Source organism: Parus major, chromosome 6 (genome assembly GCF_001522545.3).
Source record: "Parus major isolate Abel chromosome 6, Parus_major1.1, whole genome shotgun sequence".
NCBI lineage: Eukaryota > Metazoa > Chordata > Aves > Passeriformes > Paridae > Parus > Parus major.
In genome coordinates, this window is record NC_031775.1 from 11,135,031 (window position 1) to 11,159,481 (window position 24,451).

At 40.7% G+C, this 24,451-nt stretch overlaps 1 protein-coding gene across 4 annotated transcripts in view; it reads left to right on the forward strand.

Annotated features, from left to right (window-relative positions):
• Positions 1–24,451, forward strand: part of NDST2 (N-deacetylase and N-sulfotransferase 2) — a 106,756-nt gene that overhangs the window by 41,736 nt on the left and 40,569 nt on the right. For 3 of the 4 annotated variants that reach the window (XM_015632879.3, XM_033515831.1, XM_015632878.3), the window contains one exon: positions 13,363–13,422. The exons of the other annotated variant lie outside the window; for it this stretch is intronic. The gene's annotated coding sequence lies outside the window, so the exon portion shown is untranslated. The remainder of the gene's footprint in view (positions 1–13,362; positions 13,423–24,451) is intronic. 4 annotated transcript variants of the gene reach the window in all.

Below are 24,451 nucleotides of genomic sequence, written 5' to 3' on the forward strand. Positions count from 1 at the left end.
TACCTGGAGTAACGATGGGCTGCACAGATAAACCAGTTATCAAGATTCTCCAGCTGTGTTTCCCCCACCCTCTTCCTTTGCCCCCTGCCTTGTGGGCACTGTCCAGTGCTGTTCTGTCCATGGGCAGCCTGTACTAGTAGTTACCTGCTACAGACTTGGGGCTTATCATCCACTTGTCAGCAATTGCATGTTATTTCATACCACAGCTTCAAAATCTGTCCTTGTGTTCAGAGCTCCAGACAGACCTTGCTTTCTCACATTACCTTGGTTATAGAGCTGCCCTGTACTACAGAGGGTACTGGTCAATGGGGGAAAGGAGGGGCTGCTGGCAGAAGATCCTTGAGAGGAAAATACTGGGCAGAGTCCTTCCCTAGAGAGTGCAAAGTCTGCATTTCTATTTCTGCCAGGATTCTAAGTAGTGAAAATTAACGTGCTGTGTGCTTGGGCATTTTCTGATGTTTCCTGTAGCAGGAAGCTGTAGGATGGCTCCTGTGCTTGCAGCAGCAAGGTGAGTGGTGACATATGTGGGGACCTGATTCCACTGGCTCTCGGTGCCCGTAGACCTCGTTTGTCAGCACAGCCAGTGCAGGGTCTCCGCAGTCCTCCTCAGTTCCTCCAGCTCAGGGAGCTGTTCCCTGCATCCCTTAGCTTTGCTGGGGTCAGGGGAAGTCTAGACGATGAGACTTGACTTTTTCATTTGTGCAGGGGATGGGGAAAGGGCTGCCTGTCATGTAAGAACTCGGTTGTGCTGGATTCACTTTCCTCCTGAGTGATCGTGCATGGCACGTCCAAAGGAGATTGTGGAGGGCCCAGCACCCGAGCAGGGCCATCAAAGGCTCTGTGTGGGCAGGGGGTGGTGAGGCCTCCTCCAGGGCCTGGGGTGTCAGGGCTCGTGTGCCGGCTCCCTGTGCTCTCGCTTCCCGAGGGACACAGCCTGTCCTCCTGACAGCTCCACTAGGTCCCTAGTGAACCTCAGAGGGAAAAGACCAAATTCTGTTCATGAATAGCTTTACAGTCCCCTTTCTCCCGCCTACCCTGCTCTCTGGCCTGGGAATGTGCTGCCCACACAGTGACCAGAGAGGAATTTGGAGACATTTGCAAGATAATGCCATATCAAATGTTCTGTTCTCACACTTTGTTCTTAAATTTTTCAAAACTGTTTACTACGTATTTCCTTTCAGTTTTCAAGAATAAGCATGCTTCTCCCAGGCTAAAAATGGGGAAATGCATTCCTAAATGTGTGAAGCCATGCAACTGTAATAAATTGCTTTAATTATGAATGGTGTGGCTAGTTTCGGTTAGTTTCTGGAAGCCTATTGTGCATTTCTGCCTGCAACAAGTAGCTTTTCCTGTTTGCTTGCTGTTGTTTATCAGACTGGCTGTCCTCCCAAAGTAATCCTTATCCAAATTCTTCACTTAACAAATGCTCACCAAGAGCCTTTTTGATCTTCAAGTTCTCAGTGTCACCATGGTTGTTGCTCTGACAGACAGCAGAAGGTAGAGTCTAGATTTCCTCATTAGGAATTTGGTGTCTTACAATGTTTTTAAGACATGTTTTTCATTTGGTTTATGAGGTTTCTAGAAAAAGATAAAGTTTCAGGTCAAGGGCAAGTGAATACAGTTTCAGGCATCTAGTAATCACAGGTAGAAGTCATTTATATAATCTTCCTCAGCTCCTGGGAACTTGAGCAATGATCTTGCATGCTCTTCTGTAGTTACTGTTTTTCCTGGTAAGTGCCAAATTCTTTACTTTTTCCCCTTTCCTTCAGTATTTAGGAAGACTGGGGAAATGTGATATCAAAGTGGTTTGGCTTCCTTATTTTTTGAATGACAATAGATACAGAAGGATAAAATTATCTTATTTTGACTCCTGGCTAACAAATATTTCTTTCTTCTTTTTTTTCCTTGTCCACTACTGCCTGCATTTGACCTATTTGGTTTTGTTTCACTTGAAAATGATCAAGCTTTTTAACTCTTTCAGCTTTTGTAACATAGATAGTTTTGGAGTTACTAAGCTGAAGTTATTCCCTATGACAATCAGTGACTTAAGGTGTTAGGAGGTTTAAGAAAAGGTCTTACTTTGAAGACTTTTGACTTGAAGTTGATAAGGAGGTAGCAAAGATTAAAGGGAAGCTTTTCTACTTTGCTACTGCTAGGGGATTTTCCCTATTTGCAGTGTGGAAAAACTATTCAGAACTGTTGGAATTAAATGCAGAGAAGAACTGACAATGAAGTTTTTCTTTTCTTCTCTAAATAAATGATTTATTAGAAGGTTTGGAGTCAATTTTGAGAGCTAAAACAACCCTTCACATTATGATGACCTGTTTGTGCCCACCATATCCCTCATCTTCTCTGTGGGGCTCCAGCAGAGCCATCTACAGTGATCCTAAGTGTCTAGAAATACCCTTTGTGCAGCCCTTCCCACATCTGGGAAACTGATAGTGTTCATTTATGCATCTGTGTGTGCAAAAGGGAGATATTTGCTCTTCCTTCCTGAAGCTTTCTCTGCAGAAGTTGCCTTTCTCTCAGGATACAATGACCGTATTAATGAATTCATCAATCACAATAATCTGATTAAATTGATGGGGGAGAGGGAGCCAGCAGATGAAACAAACAGATTATTTTAAGATATATGAGATACCCAATTAGTAACTGACTCGGCATTTAAGTGAAAGTGTTGCTCAAGAGATTTCCTGGTAACCAATGTAATAAATTACACTGTGGCTTTTCATCTTTGAGAAGGGCTCATGCACTGTTATTAGGAACCTGTAAGTAAAGCAGTAAGAAAGTGTTGCACATACAAAATATCAGTTATATATTACTTACATAAATCCTTTTTTCTTTTTTTATGTGCATTTCACTAAGAAATGGATTAGGCTATGGGCAGTATCATGGACAGAAAAATATGGATTTTAAGTCTTGTACAGGTACTTCAGCCATGACCTGGTGCATGTGTGTTCAGGCATATAGGAAACTGAGACTCGTAGCAAGCGAGATGCTTTGTGTCACCGAGGTTTTGGGGGCACCCCCCTAGAGTACAGAGATAATGGGAGGGAAGCTCTCTGTCAGGGAGCATATGTTTTTGTGGCGATTACACTGTCTATAGATTAGGACTTCTGGGAGGGAGGGAATGGGAAAATGTGCTTGGAACATAGGACCATCTGCCAGTACCTTGGCATAGTCATTTCATTAATGGGAAGCTTATTAGCTTGAGTCCTGCAGAGATACAGACAGGAAAGGGAGTGAAAGAGACAGAAAACTCATCCAGCTGCCATTGAAAATGGGAAAAGATGGCTCTGATGACCTCTAAAATCTGATTTTATTAGAACTACTTGTGCTCTTCTAGGTAAGAAGGTATCAGTCTTATTATTGTTGCAGAATTTTTTTTTTTCTAAATTTTGTGATGCAGTGTGGGATGTTGTTTGGTAAGAAAAATACTAAAACAGAGGGTGAGCTGGAACAGGAAAGAAGGTGCTAGAAAAAAAAAAAAGAAGGAACTATGATTTTTAGTGGGAAGTTGGTTTTTTTCATCAAAATCTGCATTTTCCCTTATGCTTGAGGTGACCTGCATTAAATGTTGGATATTTAGTATTTGTGGTGATACAGGATGGCACCTGGAAGATACAACCCTGAGAGCATCACCTAGCCCTGGCCTATGCCAGGAGCCTTGGAGAGCATACAGTCTGGCCTGTGTTCCATGTGAGGCAGAAAATTAGGGAAATGCTCTGGTTGGTCACAAAATAGTGTTCAAGAGGCAAAAAAGCAATGGTTAGGGCCTGTGAACTGTATTCCTGTGCTCTCAGGTACCCAGTTCTGCTGCTGACATGGTGAGTGTCCGAGCTTGTGCTCTCTTCCTCAGTTTTGCTGTCCTGTAGATCAGAAAAACTATACTTAGCTTGTTTTAGGGAAAGCTCTGCTATTCTGTTGACAGAAGGGTTAAATGCTGTTGTATTTAAACAGCTCTATTTTTCTTTTGACAGTTGAGCCAGAGTGAGGGTGGTGCTGAGGTGGTGAGGAGCCAGACCCTTGAGTCTGGGTGAGGGTGAGATGGCAGAGCCTTTGCCTAGTGAGAATGGTGGTTGGAAGTACAAAGTGATTTGAGTGTTGGCATTTGGGAAATTACTTTCTTTTGGTTTATACAATTCAAATTAGACTTGTAGTTAAGATGAAGGGAAGGAGTGAAAAAAAAAACCAAACTGTTTCTCCTGAAAAGCCTTATAATTGCAGGTGCCTTAGTTGATGGGAGCGTGGATGTGTTCAGGACAGTGTAAGGGTTATGCAGTTCACCAGCAAGATGGTCTGTTAAATAAGGCTGGACAAGTTTGTTTGCACTGCTAGGGTGGAAAAGACAGTTTCCCCTGATGTTTTTGCTGATTTATGTGGTAACTCAAATGGAGCATTGTCTCTGACTTTGTCTTTTGTAAATCTAGGGAAACAAAAGGAACATGCATTTTCAAAAAAATGAGTAGAAAAATATAGCTTAGGAGTGTCAAAACACCTAAGCAAGAGTGATGCTTAACTGAAAGGAGGTTGGTTAGTCATCCACTTTGCAAATTCTCTTTTTGTATTGAGGATGGAAGAAGATTAGTGAGATGAAAATCTATGTTATTACAGAGATAAGAATGGGTTATGGCTGGGTCCCAAAGGAGAAATAATTTTTTAATATTATTAAAAAAACCAAACCCTTTGCTGTGATTCATGTGTAATGCTTAGACAATTACATGCAAAAAAAATTATGATAGTAGTGTACAGTATGGTGCTTATATCTGTAAATGTATGTTCAAATACTGATGTAACATAAATTTAGATCCTGGCTCTGTGCTTGTTGAATTCAGTGGAAATACTTCTGATGGTTCTGACAAGCATTTGATCAGATTCTCACACTGACACTTGAATGTGTTCTGAAACTCAAACCAAGTCCTCTACTTTTGAATACTTTTTCTAACTGTCTTAAAATGGAACAGAGTTGATTCAAAGTCTTTAAAAATATTTGCCCTGCACATGGGATCTTTCTGTGTTTTATCTACTGAAAAAATGGTAGTATCATACAGTGATAATACTTACTCATAATGTCACATGATTTTTGCATAGAATCATAGAACCGTAAAATAGCAGAATATGCTGACTTGGAGGGGACCCATCAGGATCAAGGAGTCCAACTCCTGTCTTTGTGCAGGACACCCCAAGAATCCCACCATGTGCTTGAGTGCATTGTCCAAATTGACAGTTCATGTACTTTTTCTCTCAAGTAGTGGAAGAATGTTGTTGGCCCCACAAGGGCATGGTAGGTCAAGGTTTTGGCTCAGTCTACAAGTCTAAAAGGCTTTTCACTTAGTGAAGCCATAAAGAAACCTCCAGCTGGCTGGATGCCTCTCTTAAAAAAACAAGCATGGCCTTATTCCGAAATGATGCTCAGGGAAAGTTGGGCATGCCTCAATGTCTTGGGATGAGAGGAGTGGGAGGGGGGGCCTTTGCTGAGATTCCAGTGAAGTCAGGAAAGTCAGATGTTTGCATGAAAACACAGGAAATTTAATCTGATTGACTCAGAATTACTGTGAAAGGATAGAGTAAGACAGGGGAAGAGAAAGAACGATGGCAGCAGAGAGCTTTTAACTTGAGTATGAAAGGAAATTAAGAAGGTGAGCAGAAATTTTCATTTCATTGCAAGCACAAAAGCTCCTTTAGCTGTTCATGTGAACTATGAAATTGGGGAGCTTCATGCAGTGTTTCCCTTCCAGCAGAAGAGCACAGAGCTGAGTGCTGCCGGCATTGGGAGTGTTATGTACAGCTTTACTTTAGTGCCTTTCTGGGTCAGTGGCTCTCAAACAATGCCACACAGAGCTGCTTTAGTCGCGCTTCCATGAGTCAATCTGTAAGTACTGACACTTCTCCCTGATCATAACCCAGTGTCCCAGAGAATCTGCAGGCTTTTCTGACTGCTAATCTCAAAGCATTTATGGTGCTCCTTGAACTCAGGTTGGTTGATCATGTGTACCTTTTTTCAGATGCCATTCTTCCTTACAATTCAGCCACAGTCAGATTGTTGACTTCAAAGTAAAAGTATGCAGCCAAGTCCTTGCACCTTTAGCATTCAAAGAATTGATAATGCTCTCCTCAAATTGTTCTGGCACTGCTCTCTCAGTAGCCATAATCTGTATTATTGTCTCATGGCAAATAAAGAAAATTAAAGATTTATGCAAAGATTTTTTTTTTCCAGGCATAATGTACAATAGGATCAAGCAACTGCATCGTTTGTAGTCTTTCAAAATAGGTGTGTGCAGCGGATTCTTTTACCTCTGCACACCAGAAAACATAAAGGGATGATGGAGTAAAATAGTGTATTTAAATATACTTCCAAACAGGCATATATAGTAGTGGAGACTTCTCTGGGTGGATCAGGTGTCTGTTTCCATTTGTGAGAAGGTTAGGTGGTGGTTTGAGCATTTGTATAGTCAACCTCAGTGACAGCTGGGAGCCCTGAGGGAGGAGGGAACAGTCTGTTCAACATTCCTCATCGACTGACTGCACCTGCAATCTTTATCATCAGCAATTAGGTATTTGGGCATTTTTGAAAAGTAGTAGCAGTGAGAGCAGAGCTTGAGAAGACTCTGTGGAAAGAGGGTTATCCTACCTGAAGTGTGAGGAAAATCCTGAAGATATGTTTGTTTCTGAGCATTGGCTAAGCTGAATTTGGGGCTGAATATTAAGCAAACATGTAAAAACTAATTGGGTAGGAAGTCTTGATTTTGCGTTTCCCTTCGCTCCCCTAAAAGCATGATTTTTTTAAAAAATCTGTTTTCTCTGTTCCATGTATGAAAATAAAACAGGTGTGGATACAGGCAAACTACGACAAGTCTTGCCCAATTTGACTTCAAGATGTTATACTTAGTCTTCCAAATTTGGATTTCATTCAGGTCTGTGTGTTTGTATCCAGGAAAACTATCTATAATTTTTTACTTGGTTTATTTGATTGAGTATCTCTTTTCATTATACATTCTTTTCTGTACAGCCAGCTGTGGCATGGCCACTTTTTGGGTATCTTCAAGATTGCTACTATGAACCTCAAAGTAGAGGAAAAACGAGAACGTATGAGGAAAGTTGCTTAAACAGCAGATTTAAATTGAATTGTGGGAAAAACTCCATTTTCTTTATTGCAGTGTGTCTTTACCGTTATATCAAATGTGTTTTTTATAAAAAAAAAATAAAAATAAATCCTTTATAAAAATGAACAATGTTAGTTCTAGTTTTAATGAATTCCTTAGTGGGGGTGTGTTGTAATTTAGACTTGGAGATTCGTATCGTTATAGGCCCATGGGTGAGATTAAATGAGGAGCTGTTTATACTTTTTTCCCAACAGCATCTGAGATATTGGAGGAATCTGCTCTGCAATGTAGAGTGCACATCATTTATGGTAAAAGACAGAGATAAAAGTAAGCATAAGGAGCCTGAAGAGGCAGCACTGTCCAGATCAAATATTGACAGTGATAAAAGAAAAACATGAAGTTGGCAGGCTTCTGACTTAGTTTTCTTTATTTAATGTAAGAATAAAATGAGAGAAGCAAATTACCCTCTTCCTCTTCAAATTCTCCATGGTAGCTCTCAGCTTCACTGGGGGTCCCCATTTAGGCACAAAACCTTTACATAGCTTTTGGTTGACATTAAGTTCATTCTTGTGGGATTTGGGCACCTGGGTGTTTTCAGGCTGTATGGAAACATAACACATGATTGCCTTTCATGAATCTGGTTATTTGTTAGCTGTTTTTTTTTTAATGCTATTTTTCTTAGGCAATGACTTTGTGACAGGTGCAGAGGGACAAGGCGTTGCTTTGACCATGTAAGCCATGGCTTACTAGGACCAGGGAAAGACTAGTACCAGACTAGGTGTCTTTAGTTCTTTTGGTTGCTCTTAATTTGGAATGCTTTGAGGAGGATTAGCCTAAACAAGCCATTAGCAGAATTGTTGAAATTATCTGAATGGGGTGAAAGGTTTAAATACAGTGCTCTACTACTTTAACCCAGTAATTCAGAGAATACTCAATGCTATCAACTTAATTACAGCATTGCTGCCAGGAGGCAGTGGCTCTGTGGCAGGATGGAAACTGACAGTCATTCAAGATTTATCTATCTAATACATAAATAATAGTTGTTCCTTCTTCAAAACTCTGTTTTGCTCATTAAGGAACAGTCACAAAGGGTGGGAGTGGAGAGGAAGAGAGAGTAGTAGCAATGGAGCTTAATCAGCTGAGAAGGCTGCTTCATTCCTACAACCTGAGGAGAGCAAAAACAAACGAGAACTAGGAGAGACCTTTTTGTAATATTGTAGTCATTCCCCCTTTCTTTACCAGTTTCTTCTCACAAAGGTGACATGACTTTAGCTGCTAGGTTGCAGCACTGGGAAGAAGGTTACTGATAGCTTTTTCCCCATTGACCTTGATTGCAGTTGGTTTGCCTTTTTTTGTTTGTCCTGCGACATACAGCTAAGCTGATAGCAGGAGAGAAAAGGGCAGAGGCAAAGACAGCATTACTCTTTTAACACTTCACTGCTTGCATTGGCCTTTCTGAAAATCAGACAGCTGAAGAAGTCAGGGTCGTGGGCATTTCAGAGCAGCAAGGTTCCAAGCAAGCACAGTCATGCTGATGGCAAACAGGGCCTGGGCCACCTGCCCTTCATGCCCTGAATAGGCTTACTGGGAGGAATCCTTTATTTTGTGTACACAGGGACCAGGCAATGCCCCATAAGGACATGCAAGATCTGAAGTTGGGGACTGGATGAATGATGAACTGTACTAAGCCCTTTGCTTTACATTATCAAAGTGATCATAAAACCTTAGAATATTCTGAGTTGGAGGGGACCCACAAGTACAGTCAAACTCTGACTCTGCACAGGAGAGCCCCAAAAATCACATCATGGGGCCTGAGAATGTTAGCCAGACACTTCTTGGACTCTGGAAGGCTGGGTGCTGTGACCTTGATGCTTCTCCTTTATCAGATGATTCTGCTGTTTCTGTTGTGAAAAATTTGCTGGTGAATTACATGGAAGACAACCCCTTATACAAGAGGGAGAGGAGGAATTTAAGAGATCAGTTCTAGAACTTTGAAAATTAAACTGCTTTCTCTTATGAAAAATACAAGCTCACTTGAGAGCTTCAGTGTGTCTCACAAAACATTTCCTTTTGTAAACCAATTCTGCTGGATGTATGTGAATGGGTAATAAAGGAACTGTCATGGAATCACAGAATGGGAAGGACTTCAAAGATCATCTCATTCCAACCCCTCTGCCATGGACAGGGACCCCTTCCACCTAGACCAGGCTGCTCAGGGCCTCATCCAATCTGGCCTTGAACACTTCCAAGGATGGGACATCCCCAACTTCTCTGAGCAACCTGTTCCAGTGCCTCGCCACTCTCACAGTAAAGAATTACTTTCTACTATCTAATCTAAACCTGCTCTCAGTTTGAAGCTATTCTCCCTTGTCTTGTCATTACATGCCCTTGTAAGTAGTCTCTGTGTTTCTTACAGACTTCCTTCAGGCACTGGAAGGCCACAATTAGGTCATCCCAAAGTCTTTTCTTTTCCAGGCTGAACAATCCCAATTCTCTTAGTTTTTCATCGCAGCAAAGTGCTCCATCCTTGTAATCACTTGGTGGTCTTCCACCTTTTGGACTTGCTCCCACAGGTTGATGTCCTTCCCGTGCTGAGTATTCCAGCGCTGGATGCAGTATTTCAGGTGTAGTCTCAAATAAATATGTTAAGGTAAATGTATTCATGTGTTTTGATGTCCAATGTCCTTAATTAACCACTTCAAGTATATCCTTGCTGCCTAGTTTCCATTTCTTTCACTTGTTTGGAGATTCTGGCAGTGAATGCAGTTTTCTGCATGTTCGTTTTCTTGAGCACTTGCAGTTTCTGACAGTAGCGTTTTCTGATAATTGTTCCTTGGTTTCACTCATTCCCAGATAGTTTTGTCTTTCCTTTTCTCTATGTATATTTTTCTTTTTTCCAGTTTGATTGCTGCAATCCCTCCATACTGCCTATATCCACTAGAAAGCCAACCCTGTCTTTGCTTATCTTTGTGCAGCTTTGAACTGTGAAACTGCACAATTCTATATAAATTATCTGTTGAAGAAATACAGACCTCAGGTGGCTGTGGTTTTTATTCTGTATTATATTTTTTGCAAAAATTAACTAAAATTTCCACTATTTGGTAAGCAGGGCTTTCAATTCTGTTTCCTACTCTCTATATCTGTATTTCTTTCTATTGTCATATTTCTGAAAATGCTTGGATATTTTGACTATATCAAGCTATATTCTCTTTTCCCCGTGTATGCTTTATCATTATATATTTTCACTGTGCTTCTAATTTGGGCTTTTAAAATTATTAATATTTTTAGAGTAAGGACAGTCATGTTTCTTTGGTGTAATTACTACAGAGATATACAGGGTAGAACTGTTGTATGTCTAGTGTGACTTGGATTGTTTGCCCAGACTGAGGATAAGATCTTCATGGGAAAATAGTTCTGCCTGGTTGGGCTCCCGTGTGAATACTATTCTTCTGACTAAGAGGGCCCTGTTGTATTTGATTAGTGTAAATATTAAGGTTTTTATGCTTAAAAAACTCAAGCATCCTTCTTATTTTCCTGAAAGCTGTTTTATCTCATAATGGTGAAGGGGACCACACACGTGCTCTCATATGTGTCCTGGGATTTCCAGACAGCATTTGTTATACTGAGGTTTGGCCTTTATTCTGAAGTGAAAAGTAAAGTGAAACTTCCAGTGTGACTGGTGTTTGAAGAAATAAAACTGTCAGGAATACAAATGTCACTGCTTATTGAGTCTCTGTACGGTGCACACCCTGACTAACAGCAGCTCCTGCAGGAGCCTGCCTGGCTGGCACACAAGCTCCTGAGCTTTCCCACTCCGCTGTTATGGCTGGTAAATTTGCAAGTAAATAAAAACATGGGAAAAGATACGATGCTTCTAGAGTTAATGGCATCCTTCCAAAATCACTTAAGTGTGTTCTAGGCAGAGTTTCGTTTCCATTAGTGAATGCTTTGATGCCTAGAGATGAAATGTGGGGTTGCCTCTTCTGTTAAGCATTTGGGAGCTGGTATTAAGCAGCTGTTGATAATGGTGGTAATGTACACTTTGTGCTGAGGGCTTTGCAAACATTCAAATCTGTTTGCTTCTCAGGGATAACACAGGCACAACAGTAGGTATGGAGGAGGGAAATGGGAAATCGTTTGCCACCTCAGTTGGCTTTCTGTGGAAATGACAACAGTGTCATCCCTTTTGTGTTGCTTTAAACTGCTCCTTTAATTTGAGGTTCTGTAAAATAAATCCTGTAGTAAAATCAGATTTGGCCAATTCCAGCCTCATTCTACTGATAGATTTTTCTGTCTGATTGATAGTATTTCTCTGTTCTTTGTGCTTAATCACTGGCAACTTAGCAATTATTGCATTCAGTTTAAATTCCCTGTTACCCCATTCAGCTGGCATTAAATTCTGTCACCTTTTTATCAGGCTCTGTTGCATTTCTACTTGTATCTGTTTTGACATGCCTTACTGGAAAACTGTGGCACAAAGAGCAGTTTCTTCACCTCACTGCTATAACAGTTTTCTGAGTTTCTGTAAGTAGGAGTAAGTCGCATTTTTAAAAGCTGAAGACAAAATTATTTGAAGCTTGCATTCTTCTCTGAGTGTCTCCCCTTCATTTGCTATCTGCTAGTCCTTTTGGGTTTTTTCAAGTTTTCTGTATTCTGGAAAGTAAAACTAACTAGATCAGAGTGATACTCTATCTTGTTCCAAATCAGCACTTTGGTAATAGTTGACATCAGAGAGTGCAAGAGCCAGCCCCTATGGGAAGCTTCTATTAAATGATAGTAGTTGGAGTATCTGCTAGCGTGGGTCTTACCGACTACCATGAGGGTAGAATTTTATAAATTCTGCTAATAATTAACTTCCTAATTTGACTGTTATTTGACTCTTACTGGATTGTTCTGTGAAAAAAAATTTCTTTAGTTGTCTGTTCTTTTTACAGTGAAATCTAACATTCACATCTTCTGTAGTTGTTTTGTGGTTGCATCTGGCTGTTCTGATGTTTACCCTGGTGTTTTGGGGTCTGTGGAGGCCAGGCATGCTGGGCTTCTTATTCTACCTTCTCAAGCTATTTAGTGAAGGAAGATAAGAATTATGAATCAAAAGAAAAGAGAAAAATTGTGTCCTGCAGAAGGATAGGTGTTTGTTTTTTTTTTACTAAATTAATCTTTATCTAACCAGGAAAAAGTATAAACTTTTGCTCTTGTAATTATGTGAGGAAGGCAGAGAGCTGGGTGTGCTTCACTATATTTACAGGCAGAGCAAGTGTGGTTCTTGTTTAGTAATTGGCTGTAGAGGTACTAAAGATTATTGGAAACTCAAAGGTCAGAATTTTTGCTGAATCAGGGTCTGTGTGAACGGGAAGGCTACAGAGCTACCTGTGTATCTGTGGCACAACTGATGGGAAAGAGCTGGCTTCAGAGGCTGTCCAACAGGTATAGTGAAATTACAGCAGTCTAGTCTGTGCCATCCCTTGAGGTGTTGGTGACTCTTGAGACGCCCTCCCTGGCGAGCTGCTCGGTGTGCCTGTCTCAGTGTGTGTGTACACACGTTCCCTGAGCCTCCAGTTGGCTTCATAAAGTACTTCCATCCCTGTGATCACCAGCCAGGCAGAGGTGTGGAGAAGGGTGTGACTCCCTCCTTGGGGGAGGTTTGTTTTTGTTTCACAGTATACCTAATTGTAAAGGCTTTGGGGAATAGACTACGCAGACTTTGTCACACCATTAAAGTTTTACTGAACTGATTTAGCTGTGGCCAAGACAAAAGAAGGTAATATCTTATAGTTTACTTTGTTGGTTGTTTCAAAGACAACAGTATTAATAAGCAGGTGTGAGAAATCCCATTTGGATTGTGCTGGCATTTCCAGTTCTCTCAGCTCATAATGAATTTGCTTGTTCTGTGAACTTTCTTTTTCCTTTGTGGTTCTAAATCCAGGCTCCTGCTTTGTTGATTGGGGGGACCTTCCCCCCCTGCATTTGTCATTTTTCATCTTGCCCCACTCTTTCTGATTCTTGCACAGTTGAGCTTGCTGCAGTGCAGCCCTGTGTCGTTGTCTAGTCATTGCCAACACGGCTGTTGTCATGGCCTCAGTGTGTCCTCATGCCCTGTTTAGTGTAATGTAATCATTACCTTGGCTGTGGAGAGCCAAGGTGCGCCTGCTAAGTAAATGTTTACCAACACTGCTGACGGCTAATGCTGGGGAAGAGAGAGGGAGGGAAAGGTTGTTTTAAGTCTTGTTTTATCTCTTTTTTATTTATTTTAAAACAGAACCTTGTTCCTGAGTGAAGCAACTGATGAGTATTTTCCTTCACCAGACTGTGATCAAAGGTAGGTGCACAACCTTTTGCATTTTTATGGACTGATATATCCAGATTTGGTGAGGGGAAGACCTCAAGTCCTTCTGAGCAGTGTCATGTCAGAAAAGAGGCATGGTATTAGGTGGAGGAGAGGGCTAGACTTTTTTGTTGCAGTGCAAAGTTGCACTCCTCCGTCATCCCTCTATAAAGAGTTGCAGAGCAAAGAATTTCATGTCTCTGTTCTTCAGTTGTACAGTTGTCAGCATCAAGTGGCAGATGAGTTAATGTAGATCAAGAAGGAATTTCTGATACAGTTCTGGGACTGATCAGACTGGGTGGTTGCTTACTGCTAAATATTACTTTATTTAGATGGAGTTACTACTTCCATACCTTCTGGGCAAAATTTGGGGCATTGTTGTTCATTATCCATTAACTCTGCATTTGAAAAGAAATGGGAAAGATGTGGGCTAAAAAGCTTTTAAAGTTTCAGATTTTGAGTTTCACAGAATCTCTGACCCGTGCATAACATCTGTAAGATCCCTTCGGGAATAACTATTTATGTTGCTCTCAGCATACTGGAACTGCATTCATGACTTATACCCACAGGAAATAACATAAATGTAATTAAAAAATTTAAAATAGAAATACTGGATTGGTCAAAATTCTGTGCTGAAGGAAAGGAGTCCTACTTCCCCCCCTTAATTCTGTCTGGATGAGCAGTGAGGGAAGGTTATTCTTGTGGAGGTTATTTAGTATATATGTTTGAATACTGCACTCTAATGTAGCAAAAAAAAAAAGCACTGTTCTGCTGAGATGTCTGACAGAAAACTTACAGAAATCTAGCCTCCCATGATATGTATAATTTTCAGATGCTAATATACTTTAAAAAGTGTTAATCCTGTCTTAGTAGTGGAAGTTCCTACAATCGGTGCAGTAGAAAGAGGAATGATGTGGTCCAGTGAAAGGTTCTTAGATTTTTTTCTTTGAAAGAACAGAGATGATGTAGTTCTGTATGTGTGCTGAACAAATTTGGTTGAAATACTTTTTCATGCCTTAAAGGGTGCTGTATGGATTTCTCAGATTGCTTTATATGAGTATACCACTACAGCTTCAAGTATGCAGAAAATCAGGGGGCAGGGAAGGGAGGATGGAACAGCTCATGACTTAGTCAAGTAGCCTGGGTTTATAGAAAGGAGATTGCAGGAGCTGGTGCTTAGTGCTGAGTTCCAGTGTCCAGTAGCTGAGATGGTGAGGAAAGGTGGATATGCTGAAACAAGGTCTTTGGGCTCTTTGAACCTTATACATGCTACAATTCTAAATTCCTTTGTATGTCAACCAGAAGCTGAACTTTACCCTAGTTTTTCTGCAATGGCTCGGATAATGTTGCCCAAATGAAAGATTTTTTTTCCAGGGCTGATTTCCACACAGCTCCCACTTTCTTTTGGCAGCCATTCACGCTGCAGCTTTATGCTTTTTCACAACCCAACCCTAACCCTGAGTTTTCTAGAGACAAGAGTCCTTGGGCCTTGGTTAGATAAAAGGGTTTTGGAAGAGAGGTATGACCTATGTCATTGGTGTGGCCCTGTTACCATAGCTGATTCCAGTGTGATTCAAATACTAAATCTTGTCTCCTGTAAACTTTTTGTCAGTGTTGCAGGTGACATTTGCAGAGAGACTAGTAAAGAAACAAAAATAACTCAAAATGTGTGATACATGTTTTTATACTTGCAGTACATTCTTGTGAAGAGTAAAGTGGTAGAAGAAGCTGCAGCTAATTTTGCAAACTCAAGATTTTAAGAGTAAATTACACAAAAATTTGAGATGCAGTAGGATGAGTGTAGTTACCACATTAGCATTCTATGCAGCTTGAATAGTGGTGTACTTCCAGAAATGTGGTATAATTTTCTTGTGTGAAATCGATAAATATTTTTAATAAGTGAAATAGTCAAAATATTAATGGAATACTTCATGCATTCTACTAGCGTCCATGTATATGTGGCATCATAGCTAGAAGAGCAAAGGGAGAGCTATGTTTGACTTCAGCTACAGCCACAGTAAATTGCTACTGCACCACACTGATTTCATTGACACAAGGCTAGAAAATTGGGAAAGACAGCAAAAACGTAGAAATCATAGGAGATGAAAAGGGGATCATGCAGTTAGAATATACAGCCAGGTAGTCCATGCAGAATCCATTTCACTCTATATGAAGGCAGAGTTATTGGAAAATGAAAGTTATTATTATTAATTTAAAAGCAGAATTTAGGCTTTCCTTGTGCTAATATGTGATTAGTTCATCCTTAGCAATACTAATTGCTTAAGACTAATGTCTTAATGTTTCCTGCCTATGCCATCAATATCCCACAGTTAAATTACAGAAAGTGAGTCCCAAAATGCCTGTAGCTTACTTTTCAAAAAACCTTTATTTTCCCAAAAGTCTCTATTTTCCTGTGAGATATCTCAACTCCATTCAGTTATAGCAGAAATGGAGGGGAAATAACTTCTTTTCTCTTCCATTATATTTTAACTTTTTCTGGATCTTTACTGTGTCTGTTTTGTTAATGAGTTCTAATAAGTATTTGTCTGCCAGGTATTCCTTTGCAGTTACCATGTCTGGAGAAGGTTACAGTAAACCAGTTACTCTGAAACTTGTAGAGTTGACCTAATATTTTCATTGAGGTCCTGTCATTGAAGCATCTCCAGAGGTGTGCTGGTTTATTTAAATGGTGTGTCTTTATGGCATTGTGCCACTTTTATGCAATAGGGATGAATTCTAGTGCTTGGACAGGATTTGGTTTTAAACATTTTAATTAGCTTATTGGTCTGAAGTTTGAGAACTGGCACATTCTTGGTGGATTTTTGCCAGTTACAGTTGACATCATTTTAAAGGATTGGCTGTTGCTGAAGATGAGCCTGTTGAGTATTAAAGATGAATTCAAAAATGAATTAGCTATCTGAGATTGTAGGCACTATGAAGTGTAAAGATCATGTAAGACTAGCAACACCTACTAACCTCATTATCCTTTCCTCCATATAAGCACACTTTGTCCCCAAGTGGGCTTTGGAGATCTGTGAAATAGGAAATATGAGCACAGCTGAACAGAGACAAAAATTAATTATGAAGCAGAAGGGCATGACTTAGGGTGCTGTGTGGGGGCACTTTCCTCCCTTCTGGATGTATCATCTGTTTGTCAATTGAGTGGCTTAGCTCTGACCCTTTTCACCCTATTCATCATGCATTTTAAATGAATATCATGGTTGGGGAGTGCTGCGTTCAATACATAAAGAGCTTCCCCCCTCCATTAACGTGGAAGGTGAAAACACATTATTGTTAGGTTTTCTTCTATAAATGCAGACACATAGTCTTCCCTTCTTTCACCTTCTTCCACAAAATGATTCATGTGCTTAATATATTACAAAACCCTGTTAGTCTCTCAGATTATATTTACTGTATCTGGTATTAAAGTTGTTGATACAAGGCCCACACCAAATTGCCAAGGTCTGTCTGAAGGCCATGCTTAAAGGCTTCAGAAATCAACTTAGGTTTTGATTATGGACAACTTGGAGGGCTTCCCAGAAAAGGCCTGTACAGTTGACAGTTACAAGAGATGAATATTGTTTCCATTGATTTTTAAATCTGTTCCTGCAACTGCTGTGCACCAGCCTCTTGTGAGGGTAGAGCAAGAGCTGGGAGCTGAGGCAAGTCAGAAGGCAAGGGTGACACCAGTGCAGCAGTGCCACCACTGATGGTTCCACAGGGTCTGAGCATGGCAGGCAGAGCTGGGTCCTAGTGACAGGGTTTGTTGACACTCCCAGGCAAGATGGAGCAGTGAGGTTCCATCCAGGAGCTTAAGACAGGGCTGGGGACTAAGCAGCAGCTTTGGGTCTGAAGGCCACCCAGGAGATGGGGCCAAAGACAGAACTGGGTACAAACTACACCATATATGAGGGCTCTTTCCAGAAGAAGAGCTTCCTACAGCATGAGTCAGTCCAGGAGATGAAGCCAGAAGCAGGGCTGCAGACAGGTATACCTGCAGCAAAGTTCAGGCAGAAAGCAGGGGGCCAGGCCCAGCGTTAAACCAGGGTGCAGAGTGCATGGAGGTCCACTTGAGGGTAGTCCATGTCATCAAAGGCTGATGGTGCCCTCAGGTACTGACACTTTTAGTTCCTAATGGGATGAAGGGCTGCTTGCTCCCTCTACTGCTATCTCACACTGATTTTGGTGATCTAACAGGTACCAATAAAAAAGCCTCTTTGGTTCACTGAAGAGAAAGCAAAGAGTTTTCACTCACGTGTTTATTCTGACTTAAGAAATTGTTGTCTCCCTGGATTTGCCCTTCATTCCAAATGGGGTGGATAGTGGTTCACTTGTCTCCTGCTGCTAGAGACAGAGGTGTTTTTAGGATACAAAACTTTTACTGTTTGTTTGCTTGCTTTGCCTTGTTTTGTTTCCCCTCTTAATTCCAACATCAACTACAACCAGAGTGGCAAGAGGGACCTTTTCAAGAACCACTCTTGTTTTCTCTTTCAGTGCCAGGAGACAAAATAAAGAATAATATGACATAACTGTCTTTGATTGAATTTCAGGTAGGGTAGATTTCACCAGTGATGACGTGAGCATTCAAACCAGCTAGAAATTTACCAAAATATGTGCAAATAAAATGAGTGTATTGAAGCTGAAGAGATTCTACTTAGCCAAGACTCCACAGTTGATCTCCTTTCTCAGTACAACCCCAGCCTCCATTATGGCAGTGTTCACATAGCTTGTTAAGACAATAAGCTCTTGTTGGGTTTAACTGTAGTCTTCCTTGTGCTTTGGGGTGGATCTCTATTATCCTTAGTTATAGAGGAAATTTAGGAGAGGCAACTGTTTTTCTGTTAGCAAGTGCATATTGGCTGGGTTAAATGCATCCTTAAATCTTCTGTCCCTTCCACGGCTGCTGAAGTGCATGAGAAGTTTTGCTTTCTCCCTTGGTGATCCCTAGTAAATCTGACTTGTGCCCAAGTATCTTTTTTCAAAGAGCTAAGGTAATATATGTTCTATGTCAATATTTGGGTGAGGAAGGATGGAGGAACTCCAAAGAAATAAACTTTTTTCAGCTAGTAAGTGCAATAATATTTAAGTACCTCATTAGTAATCTATCTTTGCTGGTATTTTTTCAGGGAAATTTATATACAAATATGTTTGGTCTTCGCTGGCTTCAGTGAGAATTTCAGGATTTATGGGACTGGCTACATTATAAACTGTAGCACATGTCTTCCTGTGTCTTTGCAGCCAGAACCATTTAGGCCTTGACTGTTTTTCAAGTGTAATCAGTGTAAAAAGCATCATAAGCCTGAGGTATTTTGAAAAACATGTAACAGAAAAACATAACCTTTGTGCATGGCAAGGCATGAAAAATGTGTTTTGTCCAGCTGTTTAAAGTCTTCATGAAAATTCAAGTTAACATTGTAGTATAGCTCAATAAATGAGAGGCATCAATGAGGATTATCAAGTGTCTTGCTTCATGAAGTTAGCATTTCAGTATGTCTGTTAGCAGATTTGCTTGACAGTCAGATTTTGCTATTTTTTATATTTAATGTTTCGATGTTGGGTTATTTAGAAACTAAAGCCACTTAGTTGAAACATACTGCCCTTGGTATCATGGACTCTTTTAAGCTACTGCTACAAAACACAGCAAGAGGTTTGGGTTTTATGAACATCTTAGAAATTATGCCACTGCACAGTATAACCCTGGTGAAGAGGAAATACTGCAAATACTGTTAATGTTTTTGTAAAAAACATGATTCTTTCTTAATGTGTAGGGACTCTAAAGGACACCTTTCTTTCTGTCAGTTTTTGGTTCTGATTTTTATATAATTTTTCCAGATTATTGGTATTAGAAGTAGAGGAAAGATACTGGCTGGTCCAGAAAATATCAGCCAGCAGGCACAATTTCAGCCAGTGACAGAAGAGAGACTTTTATCTGAATCATGACTAGATGTTTAGAGTTTGTTTTCATTTTTCTGGGCATTGCCCTCAGAAGAATTACTTTTTAAATCTGTTTTAATTCACAGAGCTAAAAAAAATTACCTAATAAAGACACTGTCAACTTTACAGTGAATTAAAACTTCTTAGGATTGGTTTGGTTTTCCTTGTAACCTTTTCTTGGACCCCTCAGAAGTAGTCTGCTGATTCTGGTTGAGACCCTCTGCCCTGGTACTGTTTAATTCTGCAGTTGTGCCTCTGCTGTCACTATGTGATTAAAATTGAGTAGAGAATATGAAGACCATGCAGGAGTGTCAGAAAGACCTTGTTGTATATCACAGCCAGCACAGGGTGTGATATTGAAAGACCTATGGGGCTGTCCCAATGACTGGGAAGCTGTTTGGGGAGACTGTCCTCAAATTGAGCAACAGTAGAGACGGCTTTTTAACTGGAAGCAATATCCATCTTTTCCCCCTTTATTTCCAGGGCTCTTTGGAAACAATCACCACAAACTGACACTGTGCAGACCTATGTTACTGTGTTATGGCACGGTAATTAGGACTGAACTGTTCAGAAAAATACGACTGAAATCTCACCATAATTACCTGCTAGCGTGAGGACATAGTTCACTTGCCCCTAAATGGTGCTTAACATCAGTTGGGCTAAATTATTCCCCTACTTGCCATTGATCTGGGGACACAGTGGAATAGTTGTGGGAGTTGGCAGGGCATGAGAAAGGGCAGGAGGTTTGGTTGAAGAGGATGAAGAAGAGGAAATCTAGCCTTTGAGAGAAATACTGAAGTTGAGACTTTAGGCACTGAACAAAGTTAATTGCCTTCCTATATATGGAGTAATTTTTCTTTCTAATATTTTCTAAATGAAAAGATTACCAGCAAGTGTCCAGTAAGCCTGAATCTCTATAAAACACTGGAGACTGAAGAAAGATGTATTAAGTGTATGGTGGAAACCCATCGTGAAAATCTTGGCTATTCTAAAAATTGGTTCTTTGTTGTGTGGAGTCAGAATCTTCTGTCATCTTTCTGATTAGTGGAGTATCAAGAGATTTCCAGCATCTGCTGTTTGCATACTGAAGCTTGAATGGAAAGGGTTTGTTTACTGGCTTAGGCGGGAGCTGGAAGCTAAAAAATTTAATGGTTTTAGGTTATGATTCTATGAATTTTATTTTTTTTTTGTCAGCATCATCCATCTGCAGTTCACAAAGAGGCTTGCAGATTAGCAGTGCTGCATTGTAGCATGACATCTATGTGAGAAGATTTTTTTTTTAATGAGACAAAATAGAGAAATGTGTCCTCTCTTAGATGTGGAAACAATATTTTTCAAAGGTGCTCAACTTCCATTTAACTTTCATTGATTGATTAGGACAGCAGCTCTAGTTTTATGTGTGTAATCCTTATCCCTCAGCACCTCATCTTTTATTTGCCACTTAGCAATAAATATCTTTGTGTCTATGTGCTTTTCTTTCTGAAAGACTTCAGTGCTTTTTTCAGTTTTCATATTAAATAAATGAATGAAGAATTTGTGCTTTTTTTGTAATATATCTTCTAGGATTAAAAAACTGAGCAAATCATTGTGCCATTATAGGAGAGAAAGAATACAAAATCATGTGCCTATTCAGAACGAGTTTTATTGTTATTTTGAAAGGAAAGTAATTTACTCTTAATAAATGTTTTAAAACATTTTCTACCTTAGCTTACAGGGATTTTTTTTCTGTCCTGTCAAAGCAATGAGACAGTCAGAAACATCTTTGAGGCAGACCTTAAAGCTGGACATTCTACAAAAGCAGGTTATATCATAGTAGGCAAACCCAAGAGCCTCTTACTTGACCCTTGTTTTTGGTTTTAGTGTTTAGTATGTTATAGTCAGGATAAAATTTTAAAGAGGTGCTTTTTTCACTTTATAACAGAGATGGCATCTGATGCATCAGTGAGATTCAGGCCTTTTCCAGAGTGCTCCCTAATACCCTGTAACATTCCGTTGCATTAAGCTCTCCCTGTCTTACTGCAGAAGTGTTTGCTGTGCACTGTCAGCTCCTGTTAAAAGAATTCCTCTAGAGATGTGTGCTAGTGTGTCATCCTGTCTGAAAACTCTCTACTCCCAAACCCTGACTGGGAAAGGATGTAACTTTGAGCATATCTGGGGTGTTGCATCTTTGAAGAGCAGAGTATGCTGCTGTGGTCAGAAGTGCCTCCTTTCCTGCCTGTCTCTGCTCTCTATGACACCATTTGCTGTTAGGTCTTGAAGTAGAGAGCTGCTCTTGTGCCAGGTTTTCAGGAGTTTAGCTCCTGCGCCACCTCCCAGCCACTGCTACCAAAAATGCTTACGTAGGGGCACAGCATAATCTGAGATTTATGTATTTGTTCTTTTAACATGTTAATTTTTTATTAGTGGTGCACAAGAAGGTGATTTTTCTTTGTCCCTCTGCAGATTTATCCCAGTCTCCAGATTCCAATAATAGCGTCTGAATATACATAGTTGATTTGCTCCCTGCACCGCCCCAAATGAGATCAGTTCCCTGAGTGAAGCTGCAAACCACATTAAGGCAAGAGAAGCAATTTACTGCTGCTGAATATATTTTTCTGAGTGTAGTTTTCCTCATCTTGTCAGCTTGTCAGTCTAGAGGCATCCATAAACCCGTGACAGCTTCAGAAGATGAACTCTGGCAGCAGGCTGTCAGGGTGCCAGGCACTGCTGTCTGTGGGCTCCCTTTTTTTGCTCTCCCCCTTTGCCTGCCTGCTTGCTCTCCCTCTGCCTGCCAGCCTCTCTTTTCTGTCTCACCCTCCCTCCTCTTCCCCCACTCACTCCCCACCTCCCTCTACCTTACTGATGTGGGTTTAGGTGCTGCTGTTCTTGGTGGTGGTACCTTTTCCGTTTCCTTCTTGATCCTCATGCCACTGCAACAAAAGGAGGACTGGCTGCCCATGGTGCAGCACCTGCCTTTGCAGCCTGAGTAGTGAAAGGGAGGAAAGTGGGGCGCTCTGCATCCTCGCCTGCCTGCGCCAGCAGTGAGCTTGTTCAGTCACTTCGCTAGAAATGCCTTTGAACTGCTGCCAGATCCCATTGTCTGCCGTGCAAATGGAGTTCAGCGCCCTACCGTGATTAGATGCACAGTGTGTAAGAGGAGGAAAGAATGGAGCCATTCCCACCCTGACGGAGCACCTTGAATCTGCCGTGTGCCATGATGAGATGAGCACTGGACCATGCCTTCCTTTGCACACCGTCATCCTTACCTTCCTCTCCTTGTTCCTGAGATTTCAGGGAGTGACATGGAAGCTTTTCAGAGAGGAGCTGCAAGGCAAGATAGTTTCTGGGGGGAAGGGAGCTGTGCTTTTGGACTGTTTACGTGGGACTGTGCTTTGCCCACCACCTACCTGTAGCTGCAGTATGGTATAGCAGCTAGTCTTTAATGGTGCTTATGCTCAGCAGTAACATGCTCTTTTTAATAGCATAAATTTATTTACATTTTTCCATTTGCCTGTGCTTAAAATTGCAGCATCCTTAGGTTCACAAAATGACATGAAAGATTTTGGCAACACTGAGTAAAGGGAAGGCAGCCACTGCTACTAATGGTTTATCCATTTACCAACTGTGCAGCCCAGCTGCCCTTCTCCAGAAAGGCCAGCTCATTGTATGATTTTTGTGAAGACCAGCTCTCAGGCTTTCTTACTTTCCATTTGGCTCCATGTCTTTCCTTGGGTTGCTGACTGTCTGACCCCTTTGGATAAAGTAACCACATGTAAGGATTTCACTTTTAAAGGTAGGAATTTGAATCTTTGTGCCTATCTTCTCTATTCCTTGTCTAAGTGCTACCTAGATTGTTACAAGAAAACACTGTTTTCTTTCATGCCTTGCTGTTTGACTGCTTGTTAACCAGTCATTATCTGCAAGGACAATGCTTTGAGAGGAGGATGGAGGAGCTGCTATTCAGTGACTGTATTAGGCAGTGCGCTAAGTGGAGTTGGCAGGGCTTGTATCTCATACTGATATGCCTGCTATAGTTCCTTGCTCATTAAGCTCTTTGTTAGTTCCTTCTCCTCTTCCTCCCCCTGCTCTCCATTTCCCTCCCCACAGAAATCTAACCTTTCTGCTGGGTTAAATTCAGATTCTGAAATGTGCTGGAGGAGGATGAAATCTGGCCTGTGATGAACTGGTGGCTCATTAATGCACTTGAGTAGCACAGGGAAAGTGCTTGTAGCAGTGCATGCCTTTGCCTAGGCTGCTGTTCTTGATGCACTATAAATAGATACCCCCTTGAACCTTCATTGTCACTTTATGTCTTTGGTACCAGACTGGTAGATGAGGAGATATCAGCAATATTGGTAATTGATGAAATCACTGTAAAAATCAGAGCCATGACAGAGAACATTTTAAAAATCATATGATACCTTATATGTTTCCTGAGGACTAAACCACAATTGCTAGTGTTTTGTCACACAGCAATCTAAATTCTTGTTTGCATCTCAAGAGCAAAGCTAGTTCTGCTTAGTTAATATTTAGCAAGATGAAAGCTTAGAAATGGAAATTTTTATAGATAGTCTTTTTTCTTTCACCACAGACTAGCAAATGATGATCCTTTGGTTGATAGTGTGTTTGATTTCTGTTTTTTTTGTTTCTTGGGAAAAAAGATTCACTTGGAACATTGAGGGTTTTTCTGGTCATTAAAAACTTCTTGATCCTTGAGCTGACATGTAGCTGTCATTCCACTGGTCAAGGCACATTAAACAGAATTTGGGTCTTTGAAAGTATTCTTTTATTAGCCAGTCACGTTCATGTCAATAGTACAGATGCTTCTGAAATCTGGCCAGACACTGCAGATGTAGAAAGCAAGAGCATGACCTGGAGCATAGACTTGAGACTTTTCACAAGGCCTCTTTTCTTAATGGTCTTTGATTTTACATCTTAAAGTAGCGAATATAAGCTAGGTGGTTAGCCTGCATTGTAAGCAACAGTGTGGATGTAGCTCCTGCTATCTAAAACCTGCCCTCTGAAATGTGGCTATATGGAAGAGATGACAGTTTTCAGTTACCTTCTCTGCTCTTCCCCTTCTTTCCCCAAATTCAGCTCACAAAGGATG